General features: G+C 38.9%; 1 protein-coding gene and 1 long non-coding RNA gene across 2 annotated transcripts in view; one reads left to right on the top strand and one right to left on the bottom strand.

Moving 5' to 3' along the window:
* Nucleotides 1-15000, bottom strand: part of LOC138028105 (cilia- and flagella-associated protein 77-like) — a 405094-nt gene that overhangs the window by 362017 nt on the left and 28077 nt on the right. The window lies entirely within an intron of this gene.
* The window catches only part of LOC138038129 (uncharacterized), a 16845-nt gene continuing 12197 nt past the window's right edge, over nucleotides 10353-15000 (top strand). The window contains exon 1 of the long non-coding RNA XR_011130190.1: nucleotides 10353-10510. This is a non-coding gene — a long non-coding RNA (uncharacterized lncRNA). The remainder of the gene's footprint in view (nucleotides 10511-15000) is intronic.

Below are 15000 nucleotides of genomic sequence, written 5' to 3'. Positions count from 1 at the left end.
GAAAGTTCGAATTACGTTTGGAGACAGCTGCTGGATGCAATGCACGGCTTTTGCAAATATTAACACCTGCAACCTTCGATTATTGATGTAGCAACTACCTCACTGCAAGTAAATTCAAACTCACCGCTAATTAACGGTTCTGTGGTTAAGCGAAATCATGAAAACTGTCACTGAATGTGGCAGTAATATAGTCAGGGTTTCCAAAAAAAGAAAGTCGTTTTGAAGATTTAAGCATGTACCGAACAAATAGCGCATCCGCAAGGTAATGGCAGACTAGAGAGTCAAAATGCAGTCCACGATATGCTTGTTGCATACAGCGTAATCCCGCACCCAGCTACAGGAACATCACCATACGAAGCAATGCTAGGCATGCCCATCAGAACAAGAATCGATTACAGAGCACCAAACACAAACACATCACAAGAGGAGAAGCAGATGAACAAGAATGATGCCAGGTACAAAGAGAAAATGAAAATGCAAAGTGAAAACAGCCACACAAAAGAGAAAAAACTGCTACTGGGAGAGTACGTGCTTGTCAAACAGGAGCGGAAGAACAAATGGAGCACACCGTACGAAACTTATCTTCTGCATAGTATGTACAATTCAAGGACCCTGGGTGATACCCTGGCTGCCAGAGGTTTTTCTCTTTCAGAGCGACGGAATAGGCGAGGAAAAACCTCTGGTACAGGCGGTTGAGAACCTCGGTTCCATGCCCCGTTTGATTGACATTGAGAAAACTCAGTAAATTGATACGTGATATATCCTACTAATCAGCATCTCCGGTTCCCACGATACATTCGTCTTATTTACTGCGATGTCAAATTCAAAAATTCAGGGTTCCATATAAAACTTTGATGTCGAATATGGAGATAAAAACTCAAATTCCGAAGTTGAATTTTGGCGGACATATACGAAAATCAAAACAATTTTAGAATACGGAACTTTTTCTGCTTTCAAAAAACTCTGCAGCGTTTCGATTATGGCCATAGTGGGCCCGAGAAATCAGGTTGACAGCAATTAAACCAATCAGAGTACTCGTTAGAACTGACAAGTTCCTGGAACCAATCGAATTGCTAGGGTCAAAATCTGACTTTGGGAATATGAAACGGCATCCCATTGGACCGGCCTTCTCAAAGAACTCGACTGCCTGTACCAGAGATTTTTCTCGCCGCTTCGCGACTCGCTATTCCGTCGCTCTAAGAGAAAAAAAACCTCTGGCATCCAGGGTACCTGGGTAACGGCCAGAAGTACAAAAGATGGACGTATAGTATGCCGTGATGCAAGTTTCTTTTAAGGTAGTAAACGCAGTCATCAACACGGCAGATGAAATTGACAGGAGCAACCCAGAACCTCAAAAAGCAAAAACAGAAATCACACAGGAGATCATCAAAGAGAAGACCCTGACAGAGACAGCACCTGATGGGGGTCAACACAAAACAGTGAGACACAACTGGAGACAGCAGAAGACCGACACAAGGAAGCAACAACAATCCACTTTAAACAGGAGAAAGAAGAAAGCAGCGGGAAAGAGAAATCTGTGAAAGGATCTAACAAACCACAGAGAGAGCGACGGAGACCGAAAAGATTTAAACACTATGATATGAATTCTTAGGATCGAAAACACATGTGAACATTGTTGAGTTACTTTTTTGAATGGACTGATTTTACTTGACTACCATAATTGAAGGAACTTTGATTTGTGCATCTCGATCTCGGCAAGGAAAGGAGGAATGTTGTATCTAGTCAGAATTGAACTGATGTAATCACACAATTAGCATATTATGTAAAATACATCAATTGGTGTTAGCATGGCTTAGAGTCACAACAGCACGCGTACATTGTTTGGTAATTTTTCGTTGTCTCTCAATTTATAGCTCTAGTTTCTTTTGATAAAAACTTGTTGAGAAGATGTTATCTTACTTTGTTTTGTTATATTACTAACGTCTGTGCAACAAGTGTTCCAAATACAGATAAATTGTCAGTAAAAACAATTGTCAAATTCTAGCAGTTTAGGAAAATTTGGGAGTGTCCCGGTTTTGGGGATTTAGAGGCTGGAAGTAAAAATGGCCACTATTTAAGTATTCTTTTGTTTCCATGCAAATTGGCCCTTACGGCCTCGTTCAAGGTTTAATATTCTTTCAATTTTACGTTTGAAAGCGAGGCCATAAGGGCCAATTTGCTTGGAGACAAAAGAATACAAAAATGCCGGCCATTTTGGAATAAGGATTATATGACCATAAGCCCTACTAATTGGAACGGGCCCACACAAGGGGGATGGGAATTGAACCCACGACTGAGCTACAAGGCCAGACGGGAGCAGACTGGGAACTACCAAGCTCACGAATTTGATTGGCTGAAATCGATATTGACCGCGGTCTAAATTTTCCCATCTAGACCGGCATGTAGACCAATAATGTTTTGTGGTGAAAAAGTTGCAAAAACATTGAGTATTTTCTTCTACCAATATTTATTTATGGAAGTGCTATAAGTCGTGAGCACAGACCTCACTGCGTTCGATATGTACTCACGAACTCGGACAAAATTCTCCCATACATACCTCCTGCTCGGTTAATAAGAGCTAAATACAGAACATACATCTTATTCGATGATTTAACGTATAATACACGCGGATATTTTGCGATTTGCGTATTTTTCCGAGCCCCGCGGGGGCGAAGAAAAATACGAGCAATGAGCAAATAGTGCGCAAGACATTAGTATTATGTGACTGTTAAATCATCAAATAAGAGATTTATTATTCCATTCAAAAAAGGTATTATTTTGTTTCAATTTGGTGTGGTAAGAGTGTTTAAAAGAACATCATCTGTCCTTCAGGGCGCCAGTCTGAAGTGTCAGCCTCTTCCTCGCCCAAACTCGCCCCGGCCAAATGTCCTTTATTTCATTCGATAAACGAAATGACGGGTGACAAGGGATGAAAACTTAATTTCTCAGGCTTTGCATCGTGTTGAAAACGATTTCTTTCATTGAAAAACTCCCGTTGCGTCCGTATTTGCTGTGTTCTAAGCCGGTCAAACCGGGACACCACAATGCATTACCATCCCACATTTTGCGCGCTCTCTTGACCAAATATGGTAAAATGGCGTAATAGTGGAATAAATAGAAGATATTATATGGCCCTGCGGGGATAAAAAATTTAATCTTCGAGTGCTCTAAGTATCTCTTTCGAGTGTGCGAAGCGAACGAGTGAGAGATACTTTCAGCACGAGAAGATAAAATTCGTATCCCCAAGCAGCCATGTAATGTTCTGTTTATTATATAGATATCAATGAAATGTCTAGGTTTAAAACAATTTGTTTTATTTATTTTCGAAATGATGAAAAAGTAGTCACCAACCGGTAAAACACGCATGTTGTGTAGCATGAAACAAGATATAAAAGTTATGAAAAAAAATTCATGATAATGTCAAATTTTGCAATAAAAATGTCAATGTAGTAGAGGAGAATTATATTAAAGCACAAAAGTATCTTACAATGAAGAGAGAGCTAGATTTTTATTGGCTAATCGTGTTACCATGACAACACCTATATCCTCACATGTGAAAGATAAAAGTTCACTGCGCGCGGTGAAGATATGATTTTTAGTAAAAGGAGAAATTTTGGTATTTCATCAATATCTATATAATAACAATGTATTATAAACTCAACGCTAGATAGTTTGATATCTCTCGAGCCAAAAAAATAACATCACGTGTTTTTAAGACGTCATGGTTAACGCAACGGCGCAAGAGGTTGTTTTCCCGGCCGGTTGGGTAAATAAAGAGCCGAAGCTGATGACACCACCGATTCCTCACATTACATGAATTTTCACTCTTGTCCAATGATCGTCAAAAAAAAAAAAAAAAAACGATAACAGGTTTCATATTTGCATTTAATTTAATATTCAGGTGCTAAGTTAATTGAGCTCACGCTGAAAAAACGTCAACTTAGTCTTAGACAGCAGTGAGTGGGCTCCTTACATCCATTCCAAATCGGCGCGTACAAACTAAGCGTTATCACATGGTAACTTTCATTTCGATTTTTTTAATCCCGTAAAAAGACGGTCCTTGCCGTGAGACGCTCCAGTGCAATCTTGAGGCGATTAAGGAAGAAACTCGGAGAGTACTGTAGGTCAAGCGGTCAAATAATCGGGTGTTTTCTCGCAAGGATTCCCATGCGTCTTCCAAACTTTATTTTAACGTTCCAGGGCTTGAAACTGACTTGACATCAACAAAATAGTGGTACAAGGTACGACATCATAGAGTGTTAATTGGTATTCACTGAAAGGAAAACAAGAGGATTAAATTTCGTATGAAGACAGCTGCTGAAAGCAATATTCATGGTTTACACCTGCAACCTTCGATGGAATAAGTTGGCCGGAATTAATGTAGCAACTAAAAGCAAGCAATTCACCACGCGAATCAATGGTTCATGAAAACCGTCACTGAATGTGGCAGCAAAATAGTCAGGGTGTCTTAAAAAAGAAAGTCGGTTTGAAGATTTAAGCATATGCATCAACATGACCGTCTCGCAGTTTTGCAAGCACGATTTGGCGAGTAGGGTACAATTTGTTTATCATCACAGAGAATTCTCGATCGCACTTTGTGCTTTGGACTTAGTTTTCTCCCTCGTATCAGTCCTTGGAAATATTCTCATAATCCAAGCTCTATTTAAGGTATCGTCAATTCCAACAAATTTAAAGACGTTATTCTTAAGCCTCGCCTTTTCAGATCTGGCGGTAGGATTTTTCGCGCAATTCTGGTGTTCTGCTACAATGACAGCTATTTTAAGCAAGAAAGTAGATGGAAATGACAATTTCGAATTCTTCTGTCCGATCATGTTATCTGCTTTTAATTTCTTTGCTTTTTTCCTCGCCTGTGCATCGTTATTTACTATAACAGCTATCACAGTGGACAGATTGCTTTCGGTTTCCCTCCATTTGCGATATCATGAACTTGTCACGACAAGGCGAGTTGCAGTACTTTTGGTGTTATTGTGGGTGATGAGCGTCGCTGCTGCATTCACGTTTATTTCACTTCCAAAACACTCTAAGATAGTAACAGTGGCTGTTCAATGCATTGCATTCCTTTTTACATCTTGGGCATATGCAAGAATTTACAAAGTAGTAAGGCACCACAAGATCCAGATTATCTGCGAACTTCAACAAACAAGTGATCCTTCAGTGCGAGCGGGCCTTCTACGACAACAGAAAAACGCTTTAGATACTTTCCTCGTTTATATTGTTTTTGTTGTGTGTTGTGTTCCTCACCTTTTTGAAAGCATAATCTTGCTGGTCAACGCGGGTAGTTACGCAGTCGAGGTGTCGTATAGTAGCACAACTTTCTTCATTTTTCTTAATTCATCACTAAATCCCATCCTGTACTGTTGGCGATATAGAGAAATACGACAAAATGTGATAAGAGCAATGCGCAAAATACTGTTTTGCTTCTCTTCGAGGCATTAAAAGGAAGACATGTCCTACGGTATTGAATATAGCATAACTCATAGAAGAAACTGATGGAACCAGACAAGAAAAGAAGCTTGGGAATCGCCAGCGTTACGTTAGGGCTGATTCTGTGGAGTTGACATAATATGTGTTTTCGGAAGTTTGTTTAAAGCACCGAAAGGTAATTCGTTGGAGCGGATCTTGTTTGAAGTTCTTCCTTTCTTGGTTGCATTGCTGTATTTTGCCCAGTCTTGTTCCAAGTTAAGCTGGCGGGTTTTAATGAAATACATCAAAATGTGAATGATCTCGTTTTCAGAGGCTAGGGGAATAAAGTACATCTCGGCCTTTACAGAAATATCCGAATATTTATTGAGATATTTAGAAGTTTCCGAGACATTTATAAAATTTGTGAAAATTTTAAGATATTTAGAAAAATGTATAGCCTTTTTTAGCTGTTTTGCAGCTTTTCCTGGCTATTTTCTTGAGAGCTAGAAATAATCCAGCTCAGCGGTTTCCCACTTTAGAAGTAGAGGTAGAGCGGATATTTGTATTGATAGGAAGGATTGTTACTCTCTCGTGGTCATAGTAGTCATACACATAATAGAAATACCAACTGTTTAATCCATTAATGAGAAAACATTAAACTTTGCATCCATGTTGTTTTGAAAGTTGCTTTATTTCCATACTACTAGTGTAGACAATGTCTGACATACTTTTCAACTCCCGCTGGGGAAAATGCTGGCCAAGGGGATTCAAAATCGGCTTATTTTAAAACAAAAGTACGATATATTTTGAGATATTTAGAGGATTTTTCGAGATATTTAGAAGACTTTTTGGGATAAGTAAACATAATTTCTAATCATCCAGTTTTGCAAAATGTTAAAGAATTAAATATTTTTCCAGTAAAAGATTTAATTCTTAACAATTTTTAGGATATCTGGATATTTGTTTGAGAATTTCCGGAAAGATATTTAGGCAATTTGAAGTGATATTTGTGTAAAGGCCTAGCCTAAGTACATCAGTAAAACTGTTTTATGACCTTGAACTGACAAAGTTTCCTGATGGTTTCTAATTAGTGTGATTCCTATTCGCTGGCTATTGCCATTTGACTCTGAAATGGATATTTTTGTTTTCGATTCGATCGCTGAGGGTGTGCTTGTTTTCTTTTAAACTCATGCGATTCAAGAAAAATAGACCCTTGCAAGGTTTTTGTTTTCGAAATTTACAGTAAAAGTATGGGATAGTTTTATTGATATCTTTCATTCTATAGAAAATAAAGCCATTAGGGAAGGTATGACGTCCGTAAATTTGAATAATAAATTTTCTCATGTTGTTTCTAATTTCGCGGCAATTTGCCGTGATGATTTTAGAAGGATTTGTCTGGAATCTTAAAATTCGTTTATGGTCGTTGAAATCTGAATCTGTTCTTTATATTTCATGAAATAAAACTTAGTACAAATGTCTTTTAAAAGACACTATCACTGTGGAAACGCGCCTTATTTAGAGGCGCTACAGCGGTTCAAATTCGGCCAAAATTACATCCATGTACTATAAATTTAGCCGTGTTTGCCCCCTAACCAAGATGGCGCCAAAAACCGTGGAAGGGTCTATTCATTGCCAAACTGGCGACTTCCAAAGCAAATCTCACTCGAAAAACAGATATCGCACTCATGGCTTCATGACTCATGCGATATGCATGAAATTTACCGTGGAATTCACTAATTAGGCAATGAATGTTTTTTATAAAAGAAAGCAAAGAAAATGATTTAATTGAGCAGCAACCGGAAACACCAAAACGCGGACAATTCGAAACCTTTTATTTTCACTAACCCTACAGCCAATAAGAATAAATTACAATGGAGCTTCGATTTTAGTCTTGGCTAAATCTATATAGATTCATTCCTCACGGGGAAATTACAACCCACAAATGAGCAGCTTCCAACGTCAGTTGCCTCATAGCTCAGTTGGTTTAGAGCTTTGCACCGGTATCGTAGCTTAGCTGGGATCGACAGGACTTAGGGTGATTCAGCGATGATTGTTGTAAACCTGATGGTCTCCTTATTTAATTCAAAAGGGAAGAATGACCCCACCTCTTCAGTCGTCTGGAAGCTCCTCTGTCACCTACACGTGAAAATTATGGCGAATAGCTAATCAGTCACACTTTTCCCACCTCTCTTAAAGGAACTCTACCGCGCACCGGTGGCTTAGTTGGTTGAAAACCAGGTTGCTGTGCGGGATTTCGTGAGTTCGACTCCACTCAGACCAACACTCAGGGTCTTAAAATAACTGAGGAGAAAATGCTGTCTTTGTAATTGCATCCGCAAGTGGTTCAGATTTTAAAGTCTTCTCCGATAAGGACCATAAACCGTAGGCCCCGTCTCACAAATATCTTTTATGTTTATAAGTTCTCTGTGGGAAGTTAACGAACCCACGCACTATTCGAGAAGAGGAAGGGATGAAGTTCCCAGTGTTTTGGCTGTCCTCTGTGAGTGTGTTCTTTCCAGCAGAAGTGGCCGGCTTGGCGTAATGTCTTTAAAAAGGCTTGTGGGTGTCTGAGGCCACCTAAGCAAAAACAGCCAAAAGTCAAAAGGACTTTGCCGAGTGCTGGGATATGTAGATGTGATCTGGCAGATTACTGCAGCTTTGTTGTTCTTCAGATTCATGACAGGTGACGACTGAAGTCTACCGGGATTCGGTTCGGTGGAGGAGTCAGCTATGTCAGGATTGGGGGGAACCGGGGGACGCTGGAAGTGTCACATATGGTTTAGGGGCCGACATATCTCTCCTTCAATGCCGTACCGGGAGGCGAGGTCGGTAGCAGAAAGCAGCGAAGGGCCAACTGCGTCCAAAAGCGATCGCACGGGCCGAAATCCCGGGATGACTCGTTTGGTACGACGTTCCAGAGCCATGTATGGAGGTACTGCGTTTTTCTTTCTTGTTCAAACATTCCGTCAGTGCATGCGTAAATGTTCTGGCTCTCGGATACGTACCATAGCATGAGGCGATGCTGGTTTTTACCAGGATTTGACATTTCAGTTGATTGTACAAGTATAAACACACTCATAATGTAAGAACCGCGCGTGTCTGGTGTTTTCTTTTTAATATTCATTTATTCAGTTTTTTATTTGCCATTCATCCCACATTGGTAATAGAGGGGGATGGTTGTGAAACCCCACAAATTTGTTTGTTGTAGGTTTTTATTCTCTTATGGCCTTGACCGTGCACAAAATACAATAGTTGTTTACTCCGTACTGAGGAAATAGCCAATAGAAACTTGTTGGTTACGTGATTCACGCATAGTGTATGAACGCAAAACAAAATATTGTGCACGGTCGTGGACTTTCCGTCCTAAATCTTGGCATCTTTGTTTGCTCCTTTGATGTTTGCCGAGCTTCAAAACCATTCCCCTCTATTAACTATGCATAAAAGAAAAGGGAAAAAAAACACAATACACTAGAAATTTATAATATCTTAAGGACGATAGACTACAAATAATTAAGGTGGTAATGACAAGGAAGCCTATATAGAAGCCGGGGGCTTATGAACTATAGGCTTACTGGCAATATAGGGTACATCATACAAATTATGGAAAAGTAAGGAAGTTTGGGAAGATACAAACTTGACTTATAAATAATGCCTAAAGAGTTTGATATCTTTCTGGAGACGCTAAGAATGTGAGGTTTCCATGACAAATGTTCATCAAGGATAACACCTAGAAATAGTGTTTCTTTCACACAATCAATCTTATTGTTGTCAACTTGAATAGATGGATCAAGTGTTTGCCTCCTTTGGCTCGACATGCACCACTGTGTAAATTCACACATTTCAGAATTTAGGGTTTCAGAAAGTAAATTAAAATCTTTGTGTCATCAGCAAAAAGAATAAAGTCCACCACTTTTGACACATTGCACAGATCATTTATATGGAGCAGAAGTGGAGGGGGCCTAAAATAGAGCCCTGAGGCACCCCACACTTAATTTTGCAAGACTCCGAACATATACCGTTAAATTCCACATATTGTTGTCTACCGCTTAGATAGCTTTCAAATGTGCGGTGCCTCGAACATCATAATGCTCTAGTTTTAAAATTAGAATATGCATGATGATCACCGATGTCAAAGGCTTTAAACAAGTCTATAAAAATAACAACTGTATTTTCCTTATTTTCAATAGCGGAAGAGATTTTGTCATACAAACATGCTAGAGCATAAGCAGTGGAGTGATGTTTGCGAAAACCATACTGATTATCAGAGAAAATCTTAGAAACATTGAGAAACCTTAGAAGGCGATTGTACATTACTCTCTCTAGAATTTTATGCAGGTAAAACAGACACGGGTCTTGAATTTGTAAATATATCCTGTTCACCAGATTTAAATAAAGGAATAACTCGAGCAATTTTTAATTGATTTGGTACAATATCAGAGGTGATGGATAAGTTAATAATGCTAGTAATAGGGAAAAATATTTTATCAATAGAATCTTTAATTAAGTTCATAGACATGTTGTCATGACCTACAGCAGTGCCTGAACAACAACTCAAGTACCACATATTTCAATAATTTCTTTCTAAATTGCAACTTCTAGAAATATTGAATTGAGTAGTTTTGGGGGGTAAAACAGCTAATGTATACGACTTTTCTGATGAAGGAAATTTTGCTAGCTTAATTAGGGCCAATGGTAGTAAAATATTTACAAAAAAGATTAGAAATTTCCTTTGGATCGGAAATTTCATGAGAATTAATGTGCCCTAAATACGGATGGTAAACCACGCTTACCTTTATTTCTATTTAGGATTTCATTGCCGGACAACTTTCCAAGTGGCCTTAATATTTGATTTCAGATTCTCAATTTGTTTTTCATAATATTAGCGCTTAGCAACTCGAAGAGAATGGGTAAGTTCTTTTTATAAGACTTGTATGCATTTTCATTGGAAGAGTTAGGGTTATTAAGACAACACTTAGACAACATATTTTTCTTTTTTACGGATTTAGCAAGACCTTTAGTCAACCAAGCCTTATGAAGATTTAACCGTTTCGCTTTTTATAAGCGCAAGATGGATCATCTAAACCAGGTATTTCAGCCCAGTTTATCTTACCTAAGTCATCTTTTAGGTGGCTCGAACCAGTTTCAACACTTTCTAGAGACCTTGTTCTTTCTTGTTTCTTCTCCTTTGGGAGTCAGGGTGACTTAGTGGTTATCTATCGGGCCTCCCACCACTGCGAGCCGTGGTTCAACTCCGGCCCCGGCGAGCATGTGGGCTGAGTTTCAGTCGATCTCAACCTGATTCGAGGGTTTTTCGCCCTCATCAAAATCGATTCACACCTATTTAACATGTAGCTGTGGTGCTGTGCTCCGACATCAAACATGGACTGTATAGCGGTAGCCAGAGGCATGGATACAGTCCATGATATAGTGTTGTAGTGTCAATCCTTTTAAAATAAATAAATAAATAAATAAATACAGTCATGGACTGTATAGCGGCAGCCAGAGGCGCCTTTGTATGCTTTCAGCCCGATGTCGTGACCTGCGCCCTTCGCAATTCAGTCCTCGACTGCAAGTAAGGGTGATTAGCACTAGCAATATTTATTTATTTATTTATTTTAAAGGATTGACACTACAACACTATATCATGTAACAGCAATGTTATGGTACCATGCGAAAAATCAATTATTGCTGAACAAGATGCAGTCATTTTTGTGACGTAACAAGTTACCAAGGCAACAGGAAAGCCTTGCAAAAAAACCACATATTTTGGCTTTATTGCTCATATCTGAAAAATGATTTGGGTGACTCCAATTTTTTATTGCACAAACGTGATCAGCAAGCCAAGATGAAACTCTATACAACCTTTAAATAATTCTGTCGAGCGGAGTCAGAGCTACCTCAAATTTTCAGTTATTTAAGGTGGCCCTGTAGCCCTGAATCCGCTCCACAGATTTTTTTTAACTTTGCTGAGTTCGTTTTTGAGATATGAGCAACCAAAGCCAAAATATGCGGTGTTGCAAGGCTTTCCTGTTGCCTTGATAACTTGTTACGTCATAAAAATGACTGCATCTTGTTCAGCAATAATTGATTTTTTGGTGTAATTGGTGTTTGACATAGTGTTTGTAGTAATAAGAACTTTTCTTTTAAGCGTTGAAACTAGTTTGAGCCACCTTAAATATACTTAGATTATGCGCATTTTTTTCATGAAAGATTACGTATTTGTTCTTGTCACTAGTACTGTTATTATTCAAAATTAAAGTGAAAATGTTATCTATCAATGAAGCCTTGTTCGCCGTAATTCTAGTGGGACGTGTAATGTGTGAGAAAAGCATCCTAGAGTACAACAAATCCAAGAAATCACTTGTCGCTTTATGACAATCTTTTAAATTCCAATCTGGCATTAAAAATACAAGCTTATTTTCTTTGGCAATTTTTCCCAGTACTAGGACCAAATCAGACAGAAATTCATTTAAATTTGACTCGGGTGGTTGATAAATAATGCCGAAGATTACATTCTTTTCTTCTGTCCTATTTATTTCAACAAAAAAAGATTCATTACTTCCGTCGACAGGGAACACTAGATCAGTACGTTCTTTGTAACTTAAATGTTCACCAATGTAAAGCCCAACATCTCCACCAACGCGAGTGACTCTAGGTTTATGCTAAAAATTGTAACCCGCAATATCGCAAAAATGATGACAATCATCAAGCCAATTCTCAGAAATCCCAACAATTAATAGGAATTTTCACCCGCAGTTGGCCTAGAAAATTTGTAAGTTTATCAAATTTATATTATTAGATGTACTACGAATGTTCATATGGAGGAAAGAAAGGTCTGATTCAAAGCTAATATGCTAATATGCTAATATGTTGTTAAAGCTATCTTCTGCATGTATAGGATATATCTGGGTCATTGTCTTTACAAGGACTCACAAAACAAAGGATTAAACTTTAACTGAGCTGATCTATCAGGATCAAAATTAATAGTGCCGCTATTCATAAATTCAAACAGAGTTAGCCGAAATTGATCATCGTCTAAATTATAAAATGGTAAAGATGATAAACTATTCACTGGCTGGTTTATCATGAACGATGAGGCGATCGAGAACAAAATAATCAATTTTACCCTCCTGTTTAGCAGCCTTAATTTTAGGAATTTGAGGCTCTCACTTCTGTAAGGTTGCCGGCCTTAGATCTTCGCTGATATAAAGACCGGTTGGCTTCTCCCTCCTAGCTTAATTTGCACAGACCTGCTCCCTGTTTTTCCAATCTCTTAATCTGCACACGATGGTTGTCGATTGATTCTGGATTGCTTGGCCCTACTTGGCTTTCCCCCTTTCACCTTTCCACCCGATGAGCCCTTTCGATGTCAACTTCAATGCCCAGTTTGTCCACGATCGCTCGTATAACCTTAACTTTTGCGTCTTCCCAAGTTTCATTGTCAGATTCTGGGATTCCATTCACACGGATATTATTTCTCCTACTTTGATTTTCGAGATACTCCATCTTCTGGGAATGAGATGCGAGGTCCTTGCTAATTTGATCAAGTTCTTTGTTAACACCTTACAGCTTAACATGAATAGGTTTCAAATCTTCGACATCTTTTTGAGAGTACTGCAAGCTAGTTTTCATCTCCTGCGCATCCTTCACCACACTGTTAACCGTCAAAGTCAATGAACCTTTAACAATTCGAGAACGGTGGCTAGAGTTACGTAATCTCCTTCGGCGCCATCCGAATCTCCTTCGGAGAGTTACGTAATCTCCTTCGGCGCCATCCGGCCCCGACGAATCCTGCTCAGAATCTAGAGCGGCTAGACTGGGTATGGCTGGCCATTTGTTTCAAATTTATGATATACGTGCGGTTTTCGCCCACGTATATTTGTAATTTTTGTACCACGGAAGGTCGTAGGTGTCATCCGAGTTGTTGAAAATCTGACAACAAAGTTGTAAAAATCCGACATCCGACTTGTTCAAAATCTGACATCCGACTTGTAAAAATCCGACATCCGAGTTGTAAAAATTCCACACCCGATTTGTTGAAAATTCGACATCCGGGTTGTGAAAATCCGACATCCGACTTGTGCAAAATACGACATCCGACTTGTAAAATCCGACTTCCGAGTTGTAAAAGTCTGACATCTGAGTCGTGAAAAATCTGAAAATTTAACACCAGGCGGGTTGCAGCCGGATTGTAGAGGCTCGGTCACCTTTTTTTGGAGTTTTGTGGTTACAGATCGATACTTATGAAATCTTCAGTTTACAGTTTTGCTTTGACGAGTATGTCCTTGAGAGATTGTCTTTCCTTGTATTAAATGTAGTAATCGTGTGTGCCTTTACTGAGTTTTTCCCTTTCATCAGGATCTTGTGCTGCTGCATTAAATGAGGAATACGTTTCCAAATAGTTTATGGCCACTTCTAACATAAAGGTTGTTTTTCTAGTGATTTTTCTTATCTGGCGACTGGCAGCACTTTTCCTCATAAGATTTTAAACCTTCAGGTGTTATGCATGGTCCTAGGATGTAATCAGGATTTGTTTGTGACACGACTGACGCGTCCTGAATAAACTTTTACATTGAAACTCGGGCTTGTGTAGACAAAATAGGAAGTTTCTTGAATAAGTTTGCCAGTAATGATTTGACACTGCTGGGATTTTTGTTGTAACAAATGGTAGGATTTTCTCGCTAGTTTTGACTATTTTTAAAATTGCCGACTGCCTTCCAGAAAAATTGATGTTTTGGGTAGCCTCGCTCTTCAACTCGGATGTCGAATTTTCACAACTTTCTTGTCGGATTTTCAACAACTCGGATGGCACCTACAAGCTTCCGTAATTCTCCCTGTCGTATGGGTTTTTATCCCACGTATATGAAAATAATAGCTGGTTTTGAATTAAACTGCATTCACGCATCAGTGTTGTTTTAAGATTTGACACTGCTGGGTTTTAAGTTGTGACAAATGGTAGGATTACCTTGCTAGTTTTGACTTTTTTTTAAAGTGCCGACTGCCCTTCAGAACTCAGATGTCGGATTTTCACAACTTTGTTGTCGGATCAGTCAACAACTCGGATGACACCTACAAGCTTCCGTAATTTTCCCTTTTGTATGGGTTTTTATCCCACGTGTATGAAAATATTCACCTCATGCGTTCGATCAACGCAAACGTACGTTACCAAACTAGCTTGTGATCACATATATGCGCCCAATAAATGCCAGTGTATAGTCACAGGCAGCCCAGGCTCTGAGGGTAAAATTTAAAAGGATTTGTATGGGAATTCCGATAATAAACACTCAAAAGGATATTTACACGCAAAACTGTTTAATAAAAAAAAAACCGTGCTTTATTGTCCTCGTGATTTTCTCGATTTCTGAGCGGTTATTTACCTGATTTAACGTCATTTAAGCGACTTCTCAGATTCCTGGGTTGTCACTCGTACATGAATAAAGGAAAGGCTGGAAAGTAATTTCTAACTTATATGACATCTCGCCGATAAAATCATTCTTTCCCGGCACCATTCACGCTCAAACTCCGGCGATGGCTACATGGATAAATTTACTTTGCTTTGACTAAGTTTCAAGGTCC

Source organism: Montipora capricornis, chromosome 2 (genome assembly GCF_036669925.1).
Source record: "Montipora capricornis isolate CH-2021 chromosome 2, ASM3666992v2, whole genome shotgun sequence".
NCBI lineage: Eukaryota > Metazoa > Cnidaria > Anthozoa > Scleractinia > Acroporidae > Montipora > Montipora capricornis.
The sequence above is the reverse complement of the archived record's forward strand: the minus strand, read 5'-3'. Positions and strand labels throughout refer to the sequence as shown.